Source organism: Strigops habroptila, chromosome 4 (genome assembly GCF_004027225.2).
Source record: "Strigops habroptila isolate Jane chromosome 4, bStrHab1.2.pri, whole genome shotgun sequence".
Taxonomy (NCBI): domain Eukaryota; kingdom Metazoa; phylum Chordata; class Aves; order Psittaciformes; family Psittacidae; genus Strigops; species Strigops habroptila.
In genome coordinates, this window is record NC_046358.1 from 86137267 (window position 1) to 86160016 (window position 22750).

Sequence of the window (22750 nt, forward strand, 5' to 3'; positions counted from 1 at the left end):
CCCAGCACATGGCAATGGGTCTCCCAGGGAGTCTGGTCTTCCTCTGTGTAAGCTTTCATTAGGTTGGGCTCAGCAACCTGCTCATGTCTAGCAGGGCCCATCAGAAGAGGGGTTTATTACTGGCAGAGTGACACTGCCATTGACACGAGGACAAATGGTACAAGGAAGCTGCCTGGCACCTGAGCAGCTCTGAAGCCCAACCTCATTTGTATTCGGCAGCTACAAGTAAAAAGAATTTGTTCCCAGTTAGTAAATGAGAATTAGTTCATAAATTGGCTCATGTGAGCAGGCTGCCAGTTGTTCTCATGCAATGCAATAAATGAAGAGATGAAAGCTTATTATTTCATAAGAAGAGGCTGTTTTCTTACAGGACTTGGTGCTGGAGACGTGATTTTTTGCAGACAGTGGCCATGGTTGATGATCATTCATTTCAAAGATCTTCACGCAGCAGTCAGGATGCCTCCATACAGTGTGTTGATCCTGGTAGTACTTCCTTCTCCTAAAGTGAACACTAACTTAGCAGGGTCCTTAAAGGACACAGTTGCACCTCTCCCTTTGCAAGGATCCCCTTGAGAAGCTTCACATGTGCAGACTACACAACTGCCACTTGGCCAAGCCATGAAGTACTATGAAAGTCAAAGCTTGCACTGGGAGTAGCATGCCATCTGTTCAGGCTTGAAAGACAGGAAACAACTATCAAAACTACAGTGTAATCATATCAGCTGGCTGGCAGCTAGCAAGCGCACACGCTGTCTGGCGAAGAGCTGAGGTGCTTATCAGCTGAGCATCTTGCGAGAGAGAAATGAGGTGTCTGATGGGCTGAGGGAGCAATACAATAAGAGCAGGCAGCTAAAGCAAGGCTAATTAAAGAGGGAAGTCATGTGTCCAGTGAAAGCCAAGGAGTGTCTACACAAGGTTCCTCTACTTGCACCAGTACACCTCTGGTTAAATTCATATCCACTATTAAACAGTAGGAAAAATGTGTAGTCCAGGAAGCAGTCAAATGTATCTGCATGAATGAAACTAAAGCCTCCAACAGGGATGTCACAATAGCTTGTAGTAATGCATTACTGGTTGCTATTCACTATTTAGCCCAATAAGGAAGTGACAAATTCATTATGGAGTTAAATCTTTGCTCTAAGAACTGATCTGGGGTCCGCTCCCCAGTATGTCTGGAGCATTTAATCACTAATGGCTGATGGATGAATAGATATTCACCCTGGGATAACAAGGCTCTGGGAGGAGATAAACACAGCAAATGCATTTGAACCCAAGGAGATGCCAGATTTTAAATCAACCAGCAATGACAGATAAGTCTCATCCTCACCAACTGGTCTGATTTTCCAGCCAACTGACAGTCAGAAGGGAGCACGCACCCATCCACACCCTGCTCCCAAACCAGCAGTCCATAACTGTACATATGAAGAAACATCAAAGGATTTTGCATGGACAAACCATTCAGCAGCCTGAAAACAAATGGAAGCAAAGAACACGAGGCTCGTCCTTCCACAAAGCACACTCAGGGGCAGACAGTACATCTGCAGAAAGAACAACACTCCTCCTGCTTGCCCTGTGAGCCTTTGCAAGTCACCACTGTTGGCCGTGAGACGAGGGACCAGGCAGGACTTCTGGAATGTGTCCAGCCCATCAACATGGATGTCAAAGGAAGAGGAAGAAATATGTGATTATTACAAAAAACACGGGGCCTCATGACTGTAGTACCCATGGATAGAGATGCTGTGGAAAGGAGGATGATAAATTGACCTGCTGCAGGGCTGTCCTCTTTCAACACCATGCTGAAAGCCCCACCTGAATGACACAGATATTTAATTTTGGGCAAACTGGAAGATAAAGAAGGTGAAAAATTTAACAGAGACATATTCACTGTAACAGCTGTGACAGCTATTCCTCAAGCACCACAAAGCACAGCCCTGCCTGCGCTCAGCTCTGCAGAGTAACTGGTAATTAGAGTTTGCCAATCATTGTTGCTTCCTTATTGACGACAATGGGGACATGAAGGATGTGTGATAGACATAGATTCTCCTGAAGCTTCTCTCTCCCATTTGTCATTTCAAGCTTACAGTTTGAATCAAAGGATTTGCTCAAAATGTGCTTCAAGGATTCTTCTCCATTTCTGTTCTGTATGTAAGGAGCTTGGATTGTTTCTGTAATGGCCTCGTTGCAGTCACCTTCAGCACACAGCAAAGTGCAGCAGCGCAGACACCAGAAAATAATCGGTGCTGGATGCCACCTACAGCATCCCACCAGCAAACTTCCAAATCCTCTGCACTGGTCTTGATTAAGACCTTTTAGGCACAACCTGACACAGCCTGTCCTTGTAGAAACACAAAGCATGTTGCATTTGATTCAGATGAAGGGCTAACTCCAGGATCGCAGCTCATGAACCCACAGCAAATGGGGAAGAGTGGACAGGCAGGAAAAATCCCTCTTCATCTGGCCCAGCCCCATGACCTGTTAGAGCTGCTGCTCCTGCAGGCTGCATGTGTGCCTGGGCCTGAAATACAGCATCGACCACCCTGGCACTAGCGCAGGGAAGGGGAGCGGTGGCAGGGTGACAGCCCCGTTTCCAGGTCAGATGGAGGGAACTCGCAGCCACTGAGGCACTTTCTTCAAGAGCTGTAGCTCCAAAACCACTTTTCTGTGGTTGAAACAACGCAGGTCATGCAGCTCTGACCATGAGTAGCTGCAGACAGGGAGCAGCTCAAAGCCTGGACCCAGCCAAGTGCTCCCATGGTCACAGTGCTCACAGGCAGTTTGCAGGGCAGCACAGCCTGCAGCTCCTTCACTCCAGGGAAGACTTTCCTCCGGGAGCAGGGAGCACATTTCAGAGAAGGAACTAGCTCAGGATGTTTTAGGCTGCTATGATACATCTGGTTTTGCTTTTAACATTTTCTTTTCTTTTTCTCCTGTTTTTAGTCTTTCATTCCTTTCTGGAACAGTAACAGGAGCAGATAAGCCATGCTTTAAACTGCTCCTGGTGAAAAGTGGAATGCTGATTGCTTCTCTGCCTCTTTGGCTATGCATTTTTATGCTGCATTGCTATGGGGAAAGGTCTTGGCTCTTCAGGTGCCAGCTTTTGTCTTTTTGCGAGCTGAAGGGTTTTTCCCAAGGTGAGCACTGAAATGCTTCAGTGATCTTTAAAGAAGAGTTGTGCAGATTCTGTGAGATTTTGGGCTGCAGTAAAAGGAAAATCTAACAAGCTGAATGTCTTCTCTTTTTTTTAAGGAGATAAGAAAAAGGCTACTGGAGCTGTCAGAGTTTAAGCTTCAACCTTTATGTTTACAAAGCAAAAAGGGCAATTAAATGTGGAAAAATAAATCTTTCCAGACTCTGGCAGTGGTTCTTCGGGTTTGTACTCAGACTGCTGAATGACAGGCTAGTTTAGCGCCTTAGGCAGGGACTCAGAATAGAGCAGCCCTGACATTTCTTTGATGCTAAGTAGTGTACCCTAATAAAGATGTTCTTTAAAGCCATTCCCCCTCGCCTGGCAATCAGGTGTTACAGAGCATCCCTGCTGCAACAGCACTGCCTGCTCCATGCCTTCCTGCGCCTGGCGCTCTTCTTCCCTCCCTGCTGAATGCAGCTGCTTCAGACCTCCTGTACACCTCTGCGCTGAACCTGGGGAAGAGACTGTTGGCATAAACCCAGGATATAGTTAATAGGCAAATTCTGTGCTTTCACCCCCTGGCTATTTCACAAAGCCTCGTTTCACAGAGGTGTTGATGGGCAGAAGACATCATGGTCCTGCAAGCACAGAGTCACTAAACAAGCACAGGCCACCATGTGGCAAGAACATCTCCCATACTTGGAACGATCTGCAGCCCTCCAACCATCTAGCAGAGCAGCTGAAAAAAGACCTCTTTTCTCAGCACACAGAGTAAGCTCCTCTGAGATCTCTGCTCCTGCACCCTGCCACTGATGAGCCCACGGGCACATCAGCACAGCTCCCTGGTGCAGGGCAGGGCATAGGCTGTAGACAGAAGCACCCTTGATGGCAGCTGTGAGATGCCAGCAGGGAATGACTGCATTCCTTCCTGTTCCCTTCCATGAGCATCCAGCTCTTCACACATTTCTACTCTCTGCAAAGACTAAAATGCAAAACGAGGGATGAACAGAAGTGGGGAAAGGCACTGGGAAGCCCATCTCCAAGTGTTAAGTGACAGCAGATGGTAGAGGCGCTGCACTATGACAGATGAAGAAATCAGACATGTAGGTGTCAAAAGCAATGTCATTCTTAGCAGCCTGCCTTTGCTCACAGAGCTGCCAACCCCCGTCAGGCTTGCATATCCTGGGGACACAGCACGTCCTTGCACCTTCTTCCACAAAGCTGCATGTACAGGCACAGGCACTGGCACAGGCACTGGCACTGCTACAGGCACTGGCACAGGCACTGGCACTGGCACAGCCTGCAAGGGCAGCTCCTCAGCTCCTTGGGAAGGATGCACCAATATGGGGTCAGACGATGTCCCTGCAGCACAGATTTGCTCAGCATTGCCTGAGTGCTACATGTTCCTCACATGCTCAGCACAGTGACGTTCCCATTTACCACCCAGAACAGCAGTGACTAGAAGCCAAGAAGGGCTTTGGCATACCTCCATACACAGAGAGGTGCCTGGGCATGCAGTGCTGGGAGCAATGGCAGTGCACAGCTTCCATTCGGACAGAAGACCAAGGTCACACCTCCAAAGCTGGAGCAGGGCATCCCAGTTCTCTGCATGCCCTGCTCTGCACAGACCTGGTGTCCTACGCATCAGAACTGGCACAACAGCAGGAGAGGGAGATGATCAGAGTAAACTGGGAATGGAGCCGGGCAGGCAGTGAACCTTGGGAGGCCCCAGATTTCCTACATTTAGGGCCAGATTCTTCTTCCTCGGTTTTGTGCCCCTGCACTCACACACAGTCAGTGGCGGTAGGACACAGCCCCAGTGTCCATCCTCTAGAGCTGGTCCCTTACATGGCCACTGGCTGACATGTCAACCCACACCCTCCCTGCGCCTCCTGGCTTGCCCGGCACTTCAGCCCAACAGGCTGGGCGTGATGAACACCCGCTCCGAGCTGCTGCTGCCCCAGAGCGAGGGGTTTGCAGTGTTTGTGAGGTCTCCAGCAGTGATAAATACCCTGCCACCGCCTCCCCCCGACTTCATAAGCTTGGGAAGGAAATTGCCTTCTGCTCACTGACCTAGAGCTTTATGAGCAGTGCAGGAGCATATGTCTGGGAGACAGAATTCAAATTGAATTAACTTGTTGAACAAGCATGGGAAATCCTGCTCTCGTTATTTACCCAAATAAATGTACAGACCAAAGAGGTTTCTATCTGCTAATAAACACAGTTAGTTTTGTATTCCCCTGCTCTTTCAGAGAGTACACCAAGGTTGCAACATCCCTGTTGGAAGTGGATGTGTGGCAAGCTCTCGAGCCTGCCAGGCTTTAAAATACCACCTTGGATCCTGCAGGAAATGCCAGGCCTCTGCAGAGGACAGGGAGCAGTAAAGCAGCAGCTCTTTAACGACTGGACGGCTTCTCCTTTGCTCTTCCAAAAACAAAAAAAGAATCTGGAAAAGTTACTCTAAGCATAACACAGGAAGTGCTGGGCTGGTTTTGAGCTCCATGGACAAGGCAGGGTAAAGAAAATGAGAATACTGCAGATCTGCACAGGAACTACCGCACCTAAATGACACCTAAATGCAGAATCCACATGTGCCCTCCTTAACACCTGCCCCAGGCAGCTAAAGGAGACAAGCGAGCCGGCAACTGCTGCTTCGGTGTTGGGCCTCTGACAGCACAACGTGTGCTCACGTTTACACCGAGTTGCCTGCATCAGGCACTAACCATGAGTGTTTCATGCGCCAGCACCCAAGTGCCTGCTCAGCGCTGGTGACGCTGCGTTCCTGGAGCCAGGCACAGACACCCCATGCCCGCGGCCAGACCCACACAGCATTCGCTTGGCAAAACTGCCAGACTGAACACTCGGGTTGGTGCTGCCCGTAATACAGAGTCTTACAGAGAGTGAAAACTTCATTAATAACAACAGCGCACGCTGCCGTGCTGCCTGTGTACTGACAGCGCGCTGTGCAAACAGTAACTAATGAAGGTACAGTGCTCGGCACTTGTACGGAGCTCTGTATGTCCCAGGTCCTGTGCACACATTAGCTAATTAATGCACTTCATTATTTCCACGGCTTATGTTCCCGGGCGCTGCAGCAGCCGCACGAGGAGGAGGCTTTAGCAGGGGCAGCCCTGCGTGGCTCTCCCTCGCTCCCAGCGCCTGCCACGTCAGGGAGACACCTCCACAGGCACCAGGGGAGCCTCTGGGAGAAGGGACGGAGCCTCCTCCAGTCACTCAGGACTGGAAGGGGTTCGTAGCACAGCAAGAGTGGTTTCACATCTACAGACCTGCTGCACAGCCAAAGACTGAGGGTACTCTGCAGATCCAGCACATCAAAGGGAAATTTACGAGGTGACTTGATCACAGCCCGTATTCAAAAGATGTCTAATTAGATTTGACACCTGGAAGAGAACGGCAGGAAACTGGAAACAAAATCTGCTTTCCTAAAAAAGCGACTGTGAGTAATGCCTGGACAGCCCATGCTGAGGGCAGCCGGAATGAGATTTGGGAACTGTGATGCAGTGTCCTGCTCTCATGTCTTTGTGGGCTTTACTGATGTTTCAAGGCTGACCCTTACAGAATGCACACTGACCCAGGCCTAAGTAAAGCCACACACAGGTATTAAGCATCAGCCCCCCAGGGAGGCAAGGCCAGTCCCCAGCCACTGCCTCCCCCTGCACTGATGGGGAGCTCCCGATCCTGCTGCCACCGGGCGCCCAGGAAGTTAGACAAGCCACCCCAATAGCCAAACTACAGAAATAGGAAGCACTTACCATAAGAAAGATCCTAAAGGAGCTAAGTCTGCCAATCAAACACTCTCTAAACAAGCATTAATGTACACCCACTCAGGCAGAGCTGCATCCCTCTGCTGCTTATTGCATTTTAACATTGTCAACAGAGCTTGCTGAAGCACTCGCAGTGCTCTGCTGACCTCCATTATTTATGATGGCATGTGCAATTGATTGTGGTTGAAAGATCCTTACTGGAATAAAATGAGCTTCTCAATTATTGCCACACAAGTAAATCTGTTTTCCAGTGATCCCCCCTCGGGAGCACTTGCTGAACCATGAGTTCATGACAACAGATATCTCCAGCTGGCAAAATACAGGTGACTGCATTGTAATCACTGTCAAGTTACAGGATGGCAGGGGTCAAGCGATTCTTCATATGACCACAGGGAAGGGGATTGTGGGGATGCTGTACACCACTTACTGGTTTTTCTAGGTGGATAAATGGTAAATTCTCCAGCAAAGCAAGTTGTGATCATTTTTGATACTTTCTGTCAAACACAGTGCAGGAAATATGCAGTAAGTATTAATGGGATTATGAACAGATGAACAAGACAACCAAGCTTTGCAGAGACCCAACCTCCTCCTCACCTTCGCTCTCTCAGAAAATCCTCAGCTAGACGAAATTCAATAACAGAACTTAACCCGTTACAGCAATCCAAAGAGAACTCTTACTGCTGGTTTTCTGTCTCCCCGAAGAAAGGCAGTGCTCCACAGAAGCAATGGCAGGGCTGCACAGAGCACCCCTCCTCAGGCCCGCGCCGGCACCACGCGCGTCCTGCCCAGGAGCTCCTGCCCATGGGGAGCCCCAGTGCTCACTGCGGGCTCCTGGCTGCCCACCTGGCACAGCATGGCCTGCCAGTGGGATACCAAAACGGGACGAGGAAGGCAGGGATGAACCATTCTGCACCAGCACTGTGAGCTGAGAAAGACAGGCAAGCGCTGGGGAGGCACAGCCATGCGAACAGACATCCACTGGGGATGGGGCTTGAGCCCCCATTCCCACACTTCCAGCAGCCCCATAGTGAACCAAGGATCAATCCTGCACCACTTAGCACTGTGTTTCTGTTCTTCCAGTTCTTTTACAATCCCTTGCTCCAAGCCTCCCTGGTGGGATTTGCTGCTCAGAGCATTCAGTTGTACTTTCTTGGTGACCTTTAATATTAAGGAACATTATTAATTCTTGATTTATTTAAAAGAGTCTATTTTGACAAGATTGCAGGGGAGGCACCTCTCTGTTGAAGGATTACAGACTTAATTAAATGCCAACGACCGAGCACTGGAAGCCTTCCAAACGTCCACAGAGGAATCTCTCTCCCTGCTCCCTTCTCCCCGCTTCTTGTTAGAGACCGTTACAGGAGGCATGGAAACCTGCCACAGTCGAAGGAGACAGGAGCTCCCTCCTCTCCGCTCCCTGGCTAGCTGGGCACTGAGCAGCATCTCACTGCTCTCCTGCACCCACCTGTAAAGGGACAAGACCTGTCAGGCCCAGATCCGCCTTCACAAGGCTCAGCAGACCGGATCAGCCCAAGTCCTGTCTCTGGACATTGGACACTGCAGGGTGCACACTCCTGGAAATTCATCCTTCCTGCTTCTTTATGGCACTGTCGCACAGGCACATATTAAACAATGTAACTTGCCCATAAAAAAATCATTGTTTCTCTATAAAAAAGGGCACGTGGTACAAATGAAGTTCAAACCTTCTGCAGAGTTATCCTGAAGAGGCTCTACATACACATTTGCTTTTGGCGAGACACATCTTGCACTGTGCTAGAGCTATCTTTACGTCTCTCAGTAGCTGTGGAAAGCACACATAGAGTCTCTGAATATGCAAACCAATAGAGCATTGCAGTGACAATATCTACTATCAAACTGCATCCTCAGATGAAAAGGAAAATAGTGAGGTTCCCCTCTTCAATCAAGATGTGCTTGGTATACTCACTAGGAAGCAGACTGAGATCAGTGCTCCGTCACTCCTCCTGAAAGGGATTTCTTGTGTTCATCATGCAAGATGGTGAAAAACGAGTGCAATATTTTGCTGGTGATGTCATAAAAAAGATTGATATTACTGGAAATGAGGCATCTTGCTGTGACAAAGTAAATGGCAACAGCTTTCTACAAGTTTTGTCTTGAACAGGGTATTACAATTTGCTCTGATTTTCTTGAAGGAACTATGGACTCCATGTAGAGAAGGTGCTGGTGCATCTTGCCTGGCTATGAGGAGTTTTCAGTTTGATAGCAAGAGGAGAAGAATGAAGAGCATCAGATAAACTGGCTACACATCATGAGGAGACAATGTTTGGACAGCAGTTTGCAAAAGCTTTACATTCCTAGAGCAGATTTCACTGCTTAGAACTAGTGCCTTTCAGAGGCCAATTTCTCTTTGGACAGCGTATCTAGGAAAAACCTGCTAAACAGACCATCTGTATCGTGTGGTATTATGCTGCTAGGACATCATATCCTCCAAACAGAGATGCTTGTCTCTTCTCTCATGTCCCCTTTCATACTTGTGCCTGCCCAAGTCATCCAAAATGCATTTATCTTGCACAGATTTGATGTGTATCTCTCCCTCTTCACTCTAGCTGCAGTGCCTTTTGGAGAGGGAAATGATCAAGGACTCAGTATGCAAAGCAAGAGTGGAGGAGCCATTTACATGAAGGCGTGATGCACCCAATATTGTTTCTTATCACATTTCCTGTGAATTCTTACATAATGGTTTGTATTTTGACTCCTGGCACACACTGAACAGTTTCCTTGGCTTGCCTGCAACAATGCTGCACTTGATTCAGAACCTGCAAGATACATGAATAATTCAGACTGCTCATTCCAGTGTGCCTTGCTCTGCATTTGTCTGTGGTGGGTAACACTGCACTGCATGTTGCTTTCAGCTGCCACTGCCACGAGGAGAACTGCATACAAACTCCTGCCTGAAGTCTCTGCTGCACACATTTACCCATTGCTGGATGCACTGGCTTTGTTGCGTGATCCTCACCAGGCATCGCCTCTGACTGACACTCCAGGAGATGGATATCCAGCCAGTGAAGCGGGGTATGTGTCTTGTAATTCAAATGTTATCCCCACAGCAGGGAAAAGCACTCAGGACACAAGAGAAGTAAACAGGTTTTAGAGAAAGGTTTGATCCTACAGCAAGACCTGAGAGGTCAAGCATGGTCTTCCCACCACCCTGCCCCACTTCACCCCAGGCTCCACTCACACAGGGTGAAGATGCTTTACAAGCCTGCAAGAAGGGGTAGAAGAGCAAGAAGCAGGGTGGCTCCAAGCAGCAGCACTGCTCAGTCCCACTGTAAAATGCCAGCACAGAGGAGAGCCACATGTTTGCAGAATGAAGCATGTGTAGCAGAGGAGAGGAGCTGTGTTGGGGTGAGGGTCAATGTCTGAAGGAGGACAAGGCCAAAGGAGGAGGACAGGCACCCTGTGCTCTCTGTGTGTCAGACCAGATCAGACAGGTAAGTGAGCAAGGGGCAAAGAGACACGCTGTTTCCAAAGGCCTCCTGAGCCTTCACCACGGCTGCATATAATCAGCATCAGATCTGAAGGGATGTGATGCGCTGAGCAGCACCACCATGAGCAGGAGCTGTGACATGCCACAGCACAAAACTCCTGCGTGGCCGCAGGGACACAGGCAGGAGAGCTGGGCACAGCAGGGCCACAGCTGCCACAGACCCCTGCTCACAGCAGCCCACGTTCAGCATCACTGCTCCCCAGCCCGCCTGGACCAGCCTGTGGAGCTGTGTGGTCCTGCAGTGCCACTGCCCGCTCACGCAGCAAACCCAGGGTTCAAGCCATGCTCAGCTCCTGCCCCCTGCCTTCTGCTCTTGGGGCTTCCCTTCTGCCATGCCAGGAGGAAAGGGAAGCAAGCGAGTGCAGCTGGATGAGAGATAGATAAGCCACCCATGGTGCTGTGACTGCTGCTCCTGGGGGAGTCAGGGGTGAATCATAACTTCATCAGCCTACGAGGAAAAGAACCAATTATCTGGCAATTGTATGCAGTTCATTTCAGTGGGAGGCTCATAACCTAACCAGCCCTTGTAGTCAAGGGGAATAAAATATATGCTGACATCAGTACACAGAGGTTCCCATTGGAAGCCACTTTCACTGCAGTGTCGTGAATCTTTTCAGAAACAGCTTGAGAAGATTCATTCTGTGTGTCAATCTTCCCGGGCAGCAGAGCTGACGATGGTCGTACATAATAATGCTTAAGTCAATTCACATGCACAGTCAGTGGCTGTCTACGAGTCTTGGCCCTAATCAGTACATTAAATAGAAACTTATGACTAATAACTCTGAAAGGGCCTCTCCAGGGGCAGTGAAATGCTCCACTTTGGCCACTATCAGCTCCTCAGGCATGTGCTGTAGTGGCACACTCTCCCCTTGGCTCCAGGAAGGGAGAATGGAAAGTCATAACTCTTCTTCTTTTTGTTTGGGTGACACATTTTTTATGAGCCGAACTCTTTACTTTAGGTTTTAACAGTGATTCTGTGAGTTTATGTTTGTCCTGTAACCACAGCACCGCTCTGGAGTAGGAACACAGCCCATAAAAGCTGCTGGCTCAGCCAGCACCATGCTGGAGGGGGAGCAGATGGCCCGTGCAGCCCCTCTGAAATGGCTCCAGCTGCCCTCTGCTCATGCAACACGTGTGCATCAGGATGTGGGACACATCCGTTCTCCCTGTTGACCCCTGGCACGTCTGAACGTGGGGAGGAGGCTCAGCACAGCTCCAGGCACCCGCCAAGGCAAAGCCAGAGGCACAAACACGGGAACACACATCAGACGCACAAGGAGAGACTGCACATCTGGCACCTGAGCCTAGCACCAGCAGGATCCGCTCCTCTGGTGATGTGTGCCCTGGGCACAACCTCCTGCATGGCCTCACCAAAGCACTGAGGAAGCACAAGTCAGTGTTTAGCAGAAATTTCATCTAAGTTTTCAGAAAGCCCCCAGGTGCTTCCCTTGGAAGACAAATTCAGCAAGAGAGTGGCAGGTCTTAAACCCAAATAGCTCTTGCCAGCTTCTCCGCAATGTGCCCTCCTGTCTAACACCTCACTTCCCACCTCATCTGTGACATCTCATCCCTTTCTCTCACATGGAGGTGCACTAGGAATGGACTTGCAAAATGTATTCGCTTTTCCTTCACCTGTCTTTCTCCACTGCTACACGTAACTGTATTTTCTGCTCCTCAAGGTGCAGGGACAGGGTAGAAATCTACACTGAGATTACACCGCAGGGCAAACTCACTGGGGAGCAGTGAAGCCCTGGTGCGCTGTACTTCCCTGAGAACCACAGCTCCTTCTTGGGGCTCCTGACATGAGACAGACTGCGCAACAAGTAGCCTCATCTCTGTCCATCCTGTAGCTCAACAACTGCCTGCCCGAGAATATCCCATTTCCCATGCAGTACCTGCGCAGTCCTGGAGTACAGGAGGACAAGAGTCTGAAATGGAACAGTTCAGGAGCAGGGGCAGTTCATCATGAGACGAGCTTCCCCAGGAAGCCAGGGACCACTCCAGCACTGGACAATTTTTTCCCTTTGGCTGTAGAGCTCTGCAATTTTTGCAGGAAGACCTATCACCAAGCCTATGCAAGACATCAGACTAGGCAATGGCTGTGGCCTTCCAGCCTCAATGTCTATAACCTGGACTTCATGGATTTTCATAATCATGGCACTGCAAAGACACATGCTGTGATTCCTGCTGGGAGCAGGTGGCTCGGAGCTCTCCCGCTCAGGGACCCCCACACAGTCAGGGTTCCTGGAGCAGTGTTTCTAGTGCTGTACCAGTTACTAAACCCCCCCCTCAGAGGTGGCACATGAGCAAGGATGGAATAACCTTTAATCCCACGCTTCACTTGGGGAGACTGCCATGACTCGCTGGCAGGTTTGTAGGAGTGAAGTGTCATCCTTGATCAAAGTCTTCTCAACGATTCCCTGTGAAGAGGGATAGAAAGGAAAGCCTCTTCCAGAGCAGATCCTGCTGCCTCCACCATCCCCAGCGTCGTGTGGCTGCGGTGCAGCCCAGGGGAGGCTGCCAGCTCTACCCAGCCCATGTGACAGCAGCTCAGAGCCCCTGTGGCATCCTCCGTGACACCACACCAAGGACAGGAAAGCCCAGGAGGGGTGTCTGGGATAGACCGTGTCCAGTGCCAGCGTGCAGAGCTCTCTCTGTGTTGTTTTCTACAACAGCTGAACCACAGATGGTGCTTCATTAAGCCTGAGATTCATCAGCCATTGTTAGTGCTGCGCTCAGTAATAAAATAATCATTTAAAGAGAACGGTGACCAGAACTAGGCAAGGCCCCTGGCTGCTGTGTGACCTCCCCTGGCAGCCAGCCTGCTGCTGCCTCCCGGCAGCCGGGCAGTGCAGGAACCCCACATGGCGCTCTCGACTGGGGAAGCACTATATGAAGCTGCAAACATATCTGTCACCTTCCAGCCCATTGTTTACCAGCTTTCCTCAGCATTCCCTAAACAATATTTTCTAGACACTGTAATTCAATACCTCACACCCCAGAGCTGCAGCATCAGCCCAGAGAGCAACATGATGAATGGATCAGTTCCTCCCAGGCCTGGGCTAGGGAACTGGCTTGTGCTGTTCCAGCTGTTAATTATCCCTCTGCTTTTCGCTATTCACATCCCAGCTGTGCCTCTGTATTTATCATATTGGTCTACATGCACCAAAAACATTCTGATTGTTTAAAGTATAAGGAGCAATTTACCCCTTTTGTGCAACTCTGGCAGCTCAGGGGATCACATGGCAAGACTTGATCAATAAGGCGCTCACTAGATTACAGGCACCCGGGCTCAGACCTCAAAGTGCTTGTTTAGGAGCAATGCAAGCGGGAGAACGCCACACCAATGTTAAGCACAGACATGAATACGATTTCCATCACCCTCTCTTCTCCAGCCTGCGTCAGAGAGACATCCTCAGGTTAATCCCTGTGCTGAAGGGACCACTCAGAGCCAGGACAGCCCAGGCCAGGCTGTTTGCTGGGAAGAGTCATTCCTGCTTTTCCAGCCGCAGCAGCACTGGCCTGGCAGGCAGCTGGGGTGCAGGGGGGATGCCCAGGCAGCTCCTGAGCTTCTCTGCTGGGGAGCACCACGACAGCCCTGGCCTGCTCCAGCTCCCCAGAACCCCCCATCCAGTGCCCACAGCATCTCCAGCCCCTGTGCCTGCAGGATGCAAACGCCAGGCCTCCATGTGTTCTAGTGTGTCTTACACATTCATACAGCCTCTAATGCACGCTCCCCTTTCTCACCAAGCCGGTACTGCTGCAGGGCCTTTTCACACCTGACCTGAAGCCTTTTTCTTTTTGCTTACAACGACGAGCTGTGCTCCCTGGGAACCCTGCAGCCTGCCACGCAGTCAGGAGGCACAATACTCGGGATCCCTGACAGGGATCTGTCCCACTCCCTGCCAGTGCCCAGGAGCTTCCTCTTGTTGAGGCACCACACAGCATCTTTCTCCTTCCTGAAGTCAGGGGTAGTTGCTGCCTGCAAGGACAGCACAGGGCCCTGGTGCTCTCAGCACTGTAGAAACTCTACTCCTCACAGCTCCCTAGGAAACAGCAAAGCACATCCTGTTATCCCCACTAAGACCCATGCCGCCACTTCTTGAGTTGTGAATTGCTGATATTTAATGACATTTTCCAAATATTTTTAATGGAAATTTCAGATCTTGTTCCTAATCTGACATTTATCTTCTATTAGCATGAAAACAAATAGAAGGGCCTGAGAATCATTGCTTATATTATAAATGACTTTACTGTCGGCTTTATTACCTTCCCCATTAAGCTGTCACAATCTCTGCCTCTTCCCGCTTCATGATGACCAGACAGTGGAATCTGCCATCTTTCTATGTGATTTATACAGGACTCTGGTGGTAACTTTATTCATGTGGAGGATAATTATCAGCTGGATTATTAAGGTTGCTGAGCTGCCCTAGGGGATGATGTGTCAGAAAGGTTAAAATATTGACAAGCAGTAAAGCATGCATTACAATGACACGAGTGCCAGCAGAGATGGCTGGCTGCGAGCAAGGAGCTGAGCTACAGCTTTGCATCTACCCAGCAAAGACAGTAACGGCGCGGTCACATCCCACACCTCCCACTAGGACTGCAGAAGTTTAGGCCAAATATTTGGATGGCAATATAACAAAGAATATGCTTTCATATATATTCACATATATGATCGCTTAAACCCTGACAACCCTGCCCTGTTACTCAGAATTGAACAGGATGTGGTAGCTGAAGCAGACAAGGTTTTTCCACAATCCTTCTGTATTTCTTCCCACGCCCCCTAAAAAAGTTTGTCTTCATAAGAATGGCAAAAGGAGGGTGAGCAAAGAATGAGCATCTCTGAAATGAAGCACTCATTTCTTTTGGGATTGGAGCAGCAGGCACATGCCTTATTGGTAAAATGGTAGATAGGTATCGTCTGAAGGACACTGCTGAGATAAAAACTGCCCTTTGGTTCAGGCACTAACAAAACGAAGCGCTGAGTTACTTGGCACTACAACTGAAGTGAGACTATAAACCTAACCTTGGTCATTCCCCAGATCTCCTACTGTTACATCAAGAAGAGTAGATGGGGGACAGAGGAGCTCATAAATAATTTCCCATCGAGAGCACATACACCAGCCAGACGAAACCTCTTGCTGAGAAAATGTGGAAAAGTGGTAGATTTAACCTACTTCAAAATGTCATTTTTTGAGGGAAAAAAAAAAACCCTGATCCACATCTCGTTCCTGATGCTTAACGGATGTGTCTGTACTGCAGCAGCATGTTAAGCACCAAGCCCTAGACTGGGCTTTGGGCAGCTGAAGGAATTTGCTGCAGCAAACGCTGCCAGTTCCCTCCAGTATGATCATATTGAAAACAAAGGGTCACCTATGGATAAACATGACCAAACGAGAGCTGTAGGACATTTATTAACCTACATCAGTACACTTTCTTCTGCTAAGGAAGAGCCAAACACTATAGAAACTGTATTTATCCCAGGTTCATCTGCATCTCGTGGGATTTGTCCAGGGAAACATAACTAATGGAGAGGACTGAGGTCCTGCAGACAATGTCAGAGCTCTGTCCAGCCAGCATGAGTCACCCAGCAGCATTTCTCTGGAATACGGGCTTGTGCCACTCCTTCTCTGGCCCTTTGAATGAGTCACGGACACTGGAGAAAGTAGCTAATGCTACTGGAATTAATTTTATAAAATACCCTTTCTCTGCTTGCCATAGGTACACAGTGAGAGCATCTGGCTTTCTTCTCTTACTCAGGACCAAGAAGCCTGATGCTGGAGATGTAACCTTGTGCTCCTGACAGCAGAGCCTCACATCTCTTCAGAGGCCGCTGTGCTGTGCGAGCCCCTCTGTTCCCATGCTCCCTGCTCCCTCCTTGAACCCAGACAACACCTGGTCCCACTCCTCACATCCCTGATCCTCTGCATGGACTTTTGCCTTCATAATGCAGCAAGTACTAATGTCTGATGACTCAGGATAGGGTGAGGAGACAGGCAGGCACCACTCAGAGAGCTAATAAAACCCACACTCAGTGTGGCTTGTTATTTACTTTAGAAACATGAAGTTCTGGAGAGAGTATCTCATGCTTCCTCCTAATAGTAATTCTAAGAATCCACCAGGGATGAGTTTAACGCTTTGGAAAAGGTTAATGTTGTTAGGGATTTACAGCTATATTTGAAATGGTTTAAACTATTATTTTTATTTCCTTGAGTAAAATGGAATCTCAGTGAGTCGGGCAAAGTTAGATGGTCAGTTTGTGTCTGAAAGAGGTCATTGAAAGCCTGGGCGGTTTTACATAGCACCTAATGTTGTCTGGCGGGTGGGGAGTGGGGAACCACCACCAGCTCTGCGTTAGGTGCTGCTACCAGTTGCTCCAGCCACGTCCTGAAAGTGCCTTCCTGACCTCTCAGAGCAATGAGACCAGGCACAGGCACTCCTGTCCCTCCCGCAGGCCAAGTGGCTTCTCCCACGCTCAGCAGGAGCCGCCTCAGCGCGCAGCAGCCATCCCCTGTGCCGGAGCCAGCCTCTGCTGCCCGCGGACATTCGCCTCCCGGAGCGGTACGCTCCAAGGAGAAGGAATTTCCACACCAGTTGTCCCTGCCAGGCCGGGTGAAGGTCCCGTGTGCCAGCACGGGAGCCCCAGCGCCTCGGCTGCTCTTCCCCTCACAGAGCCCGGCCTCGAGCAGGGCCAGGCCCGACCCCACTCCCTCTGCCTGTGTCAGGGCAGAGGCAGCAACGCGTGTTGTGCGCAGCTGATGACTGCTCCAGCGCAGTCACCCTCAGCGGCTGCAGATGGTGTCATGGCCAAAAATGACGACAGGGAAAGCCCACATGCAGGCTCTGCAGGAGTGGAGTGATAACACTGCTCCTTGCACACCACTGGCAGAAAAGCCTTTGATTTAAAACCTTGACACTGGCCCCACATTACTCTGAGAGCCTGCAACTCTTTCCTGTGGAGGGAGTTTAGGGCATTGATGTCTCCTGCTGCTCGTTTCAGGGGTCATCTGCTAGCCTGCGATTGAAGGCATTTGTGTAAAAAGCAGTGACAGTGTCAGCTGTAATTGCATCAGTCATGGCACACAACAAGACAAATGTGACTGGAGATGGTGTGTCAACCTCAGAAATTGCTTAAGACTGAAAAGCAAGTGGAGGAAACAGCAAGTGTTCAGAAACAATTATTTCACTATGGTAGGAATAATAACAGCTCTCATTTCCTTCACACAGTTGTCTTGGGAGATGGTGCAGAAAAGTGCCAGCGTCTCCTCCCTTCCCATTGGGATACTACTGGACTGAAATAAAAATCACAGAGCAAAGGTGTCCCATTTTCTTGAGAGAGGCTGAAATTGCAAGATTCACCTACCCTGGACACAGAAGCATCCCTGTTGCAATCTCCAGTCTTCACAGCCCACAGATCTCTGCCGCTACGGAAGGTCTGGTTCTGCTAAGACATATGATGAGGCATCTTGCCCTGCCAAACTCATCTGTAAGAGATTACACAATGACTCGCACCCATTTCCTTCAGTGAGCTGTGGACACACCTCAGATACAGCCCAATGTGACAATGGCACCCCGACTGCATGTGGGCCTGGCGAGCCTGTGCTACAATGACCTCACACCATCCCCATGGGTAAGGACAGGGCAGGTTTCCACCTCGGCAGACTGTTAACCTTGTACCAGTGCTGCCCAGACCAAGCAGAAGGTGTGGGAGGGATTCTTCCTCCTAAAATTAAATAAACCTGATGTGAAAAATGCTGGTTTCAATGTCTTGAACTGTCAATTGCAGGAGAAAGTGATATTGATTTCTACAGAAACTTTATCTAAGTGAGTGACCTATTAAATGAAACTTATTTGACACCAGATGACTCTTGCTATTTAATTCCTGAATGAAGTGACGTCTCCAAGGCTTTGTGATGTTCTTTATCTTGAAGGATGAAAGGCATTTTCCCTACAGCCATTTGCTCATGTATCCCAGGGTCTTTGCAAACAAACTCTTCCAAAGAATCCAGAATACTTATACCTTCATTAGCCAACTCCAGCTGATAAACAGATAGCCCAGCACACACCAGCCCTCAGGAGCAAAGCTAAAAGGTGCAAAGAGCCTGAGGAGAACCACCAGACTCTCTAGCCAGCCACTTGAACCAAGGCACTGAAACTGTGCCAGCCTCACACAGGGTCTCATTGCTGCTGCCGCAAGAAGCACCCGCGCTGGGCTGGGCGGCACTGGTGTGCTGGCTGCAGTGCTGCTGTGATGGTGCTGGGGATGAGCCTGCCTTCTGGGGGTGCTCAGACTCCGAAACCTCCCCCCCCGCCTCCTGTGCATTTCTTTCCCCAAGTGCCTCAAGGCAAAGCTAAAGTTGAGGAGAGGCCTTTGTTTTTCAGTCCAGCCTCCTCTGCACTGGGCCTTGAGAAGATTGTTAGCTGGCTGTGAACACAGGGCTGCCTGCCATGCTTCAGAGACTGCTCCTGCTTACAAAAGCTTTTCCACCGTTTGTTCTTTTAAAAGAAGCCAATTTATTTTTATTTGAAATCTATAAGAAACAACTGAATAGTAAAACTGTCAGATTCCATCTCTTTCATCAAAATGGCTTAGTCATGTCTGAAATGTCAGCACTGAGTAACAGCCCAGGTCCTTTGCGTGCTCACAGCCCCAAGTGCATCAGTCAAGCCTTGCAGAGCACCAAGCCCTGCAGCACACCCTGTGCAGTGCTTGTGCAGAGCCCCGCTGGTCCCTCTCACTGCAGAGCCCTTCCCAAGGGCCCTTCATGGGCAGAGACCCACAGTTACTTCATGATTTTAACCTCTCTGTTCACAAAGCCCAGAAGCAAAGACCTTTTCCCAGCCATGTGCCACACAGCATTCACTGGGGAACGAGGCAGAGCACCCTGCCTGTGCACATGAGAATCCTTCCATGGTGCTCTGAACCGTGTGGGACAGGCAAAGCCACAACTTGGATGTACATGTGCTCAAGGGAAGTTTTGGAGTGCAGCAAACACCCCAAGCAAGGCCTATAAGCAGCACTGGAGGCTGGTAGGAGCTGCTCTCTTCCAAAGCATCACATGAGTTGTCATTCCAGGGACAGAAACTGGACTTGACAGGTGGAGAGTTGAATTAACTATGACCCTTCCCATGTCAGCTGCCTGCAGGGTGTCGTGGTTGAACCCAGGACACAGGGCCAAGTTACTGAGGGCTGGCAAGCAGCTGCCAGGCCACTGCTCCCGTGCTGGAAAGCAGCATCTCCTGCCCCCAAGCCAGCCAGCGCCATGCTCCAGCCCACCATATGCACCCGGCACTGTGCTCCCGAGCTGATATGATATCATTCCAACCATCTGGAGGGAAGAACTGAAATGCTCACTGTACCCTCGGATGGAACAACAGAGGAGACCGGTCTGTCTGTGTGTGCTGGTGGTAGTTTGATTTTCCCAGGAAGCAAAGCCTCGCCTGTCCTCCAGCCACACGCTGGCACAGACAGAGCAGGATCCTTTTCAGTTCAGCTCTGGTGGTGTCAGTACCTCAAGTGCTCTGAAGCACAAGGAGGCTTTCCTGGCAGTGCACAGGGCATGCGCCCTCTCACAGAAAGGAGCAACGAGTTTAATCACCCTGTCAGCTCAAAGCAGCAGCTCATGCCACAGTCCAGCAATTTGCCACTGAAACCAGTCCCTGCCAGGGCGCTGGTGAGCTGCTGAGTCTGTCACACTCCACACACGGCTGCTGGGCTGCCACTCCGATCTCTCACAGCCATATACTGGTAGTTGAGGGAATACATCCTCAAAGACAAGTTCCCTCATCTAGTTTGTTTTCTGTTGCTGCTGCCTTCTTTAAAAAGAAGCACACAAATCAGTTTAATTTATAAACCATTACTTTCTGAAATTTCAGCAAAGCTGAAACTTGACTTGAAAATTAACATCAGATGCATTTACTCTACATGTAATTAATTCCCTTCATGCCAAGTGCTACCTTGGGAAAGAGAACGAGTCATAAACTGTCATTAAAAAAAGGCAAAGTAAATAATTCAAGAGATCTAAAAATAAATTCACACTTTCATAGAAACAGACTTCCAAGCTTCTTTTCATCTCCCCCCTGCAGCACCTTGCTGCGACAGAACAGTGATACAAATATAAAGGGAGAGAACACAGAGCAAATCCTGGGCCTGACTAGCTTGAAAACCAAAGGAGCCTGTTTGCAGGGACAGAGCCCTGTGAAATGCACACGAAGACCTCCTGGATTTACAGTCAGGTCCAAAGAAACCAAACCCTTGATATTCTGGAAAAAATACAGCCTTTCAAAGCAGACAGGGCTCCTTTGAGTGGGATGGGGGAGGCAATCTGCAGTGCCTCCTCAGAGCTCTATGGAATGGGATATACAGCGGAGTTGCTTAACAGGGAACCACGTCAGCTTTGCTGCTGCACTTGTGAGGTAATTTCAGTACCATTTCGGTCCTGCCTGGCAGCGTCAAGCCCTACATTTCATAACATCCTTACTGGGGTGGGACAGCGCTGCAGGTGCGGGACACTGCCAGCATCAGCAAGGAGGCTGGCTGCCTCTGCCCTGCCCCAGGTTCCGTGTGCATCTGAAGGAGGCCAGGAGAGACACGCGTGCCCCACTCCACTGCTGTGGACCTGTTCCCTGGGCCGTTAGCTGGGCTCCCCTGACACAGGAACAGCGGGTGGCCCACCACATATATGCTGTAAAATACTAGTTAATCTCTGTTGACATTAAGGCAAACTGTCTTATGATCCCAGCTCCCTGAAAGTGTTTCTCCTTGCACTGGTTCTTGGGTGAAGGAGACAAGATCAGACAACAGTGGGTGCAAGGTATTGCTGCACCACCAGGGGTGTGCTGCAGGAGGAGAGCTCAGACCATACTCCTGCATGGCCCGTAACAACGTGTTCAATTCTGGAGATCCTCCAGGAGCTGACTGAGCGAAGACTGAAGAGGGGTTGGGAAAGATGTGCTCAGGATCTAGCACGGAGGAGAGACACACACGGGCCTGGAAGACTGGTGCAGAGCTGGGGTGAGGGAATAGGAGCCCCATCTCAGCACAGCTTCTGTCAGAGCTGCTCTGGGTCTGCTTCAGTAGCTGCCACTCCTCTGCCTGGAGGAGGGAGAAGAGCTTCTCTGAATTTCCTTTGTTCCCTTTCGCAATCTCAACAACAGGATGAAAGCAGATAATGTGCAATTTGTTTTAACTCAGCTTTATCTTGTCAGCTCGAGCTATAATATTGCAGCAAGCAGCATTCTGAAGAGTAAAGATGCGATGGTGCAGGGTGAGATTCTGCAAACCCTATTGATTACATCACAAGTCATCACTATAAATATTTGAAGGAGAGAAAAACCCTTGTTGTATGTAAACATGTTCATGTAACAAAATGTGCAATTGAGAGTGAGTGAGAGATGGCTCTAACAGGACAGAGATGCTAGAAAGCAAAGCATTTAAGCTGCTTACCTTTCGACCTAAATAACATCCATTAAATGGAGCATCGTGGGACTCACTGTGAAGAGAGGACACAAAGGGCTTAGTGTGCAGGAGCCTCAGAAGCAGAGACAGTATGTCATGAAGGAGGCACTATGTTCCTAATCACTACAGAGAAATTAAAGCACTTTCCACCACTCCTTTTGGGGCCAGAACTGATGAAAAAATGGGACAATGAAGCCTGGGATTTCTGGGTGCGCCTGCTGAGAGGAGCAGGGCACTAACAGCACTCAGAGGCATGAGGACACCAGTGCAGCAGAGCTGCTCATCATTCCTGGGTTGTCATTGTGCCAACACTGTTCTCACTGTGGAGGAAGCAGAGGGTTGTCTGGCTGGTTGTGCCCTGCCTGGCAGCTCTCAGGAAGGACGCTGGGCTCCTGCTCTTCTCCAGAACAATGCATGTGGCCAGCACTGGCGTTTGCCAGTGGCTCTTGCCAGTCTCTCAGGGTGATTCGCATGGCCCGGAGCTGCCCTCCCAAGGCCAGCACCTGCAGCCACAAACCCTATTTCTCTCCTTGTCTACAGGAAGCAACCCTGATTCATTTGTTCAGCTCATATTGATCCTCTTTTCTTTATTTTTATGAGAAATGAATTGTGAGGAGCTTTTTCTCTGTTTAAACTTGAGGAGATATTGTTCAAGGACTTGCTGTGATGTTTCTCTATCTGACAGCTTTATTGGGTAATAGCCACTGATGGTATATGTGTGCACAGACAGTCAGACCTTTTATACTATGTGTGTTCCCATAAAAATGATTGGTTCCAAGGTGTTATTCGAGCATTGTTGTGATTGCACCGCGGGACCAAGCAGCCTAAAAGGCAGATGTGAACTGAAGGCA

General features: G+C 49.6%; 1 long non-coding RNA gene across 9 annotated transcripts in view; it reads right to left on the reverse strand.

The window, feature by feature from the left end:
* Nucleotides 1-22750, reverse strand: part of LOC115606231 — a 70841-nt gene that overhangs the window by 17116 nt on the left and 30975 nt on the right. For all 9 annotated transcript variants that reach the window (XR_003990854.1, XR_003990860.1, XR_003990857.1 and 6 more), the window contains one exon: nucleotides 17805-17925. This is a non-coding gene — a long non-coding RNA (uncharacterized LOC115606231). The remainder of the gene's footprint in view (nucleotides 1-17804; nucleotides 17926-22750) is intronic.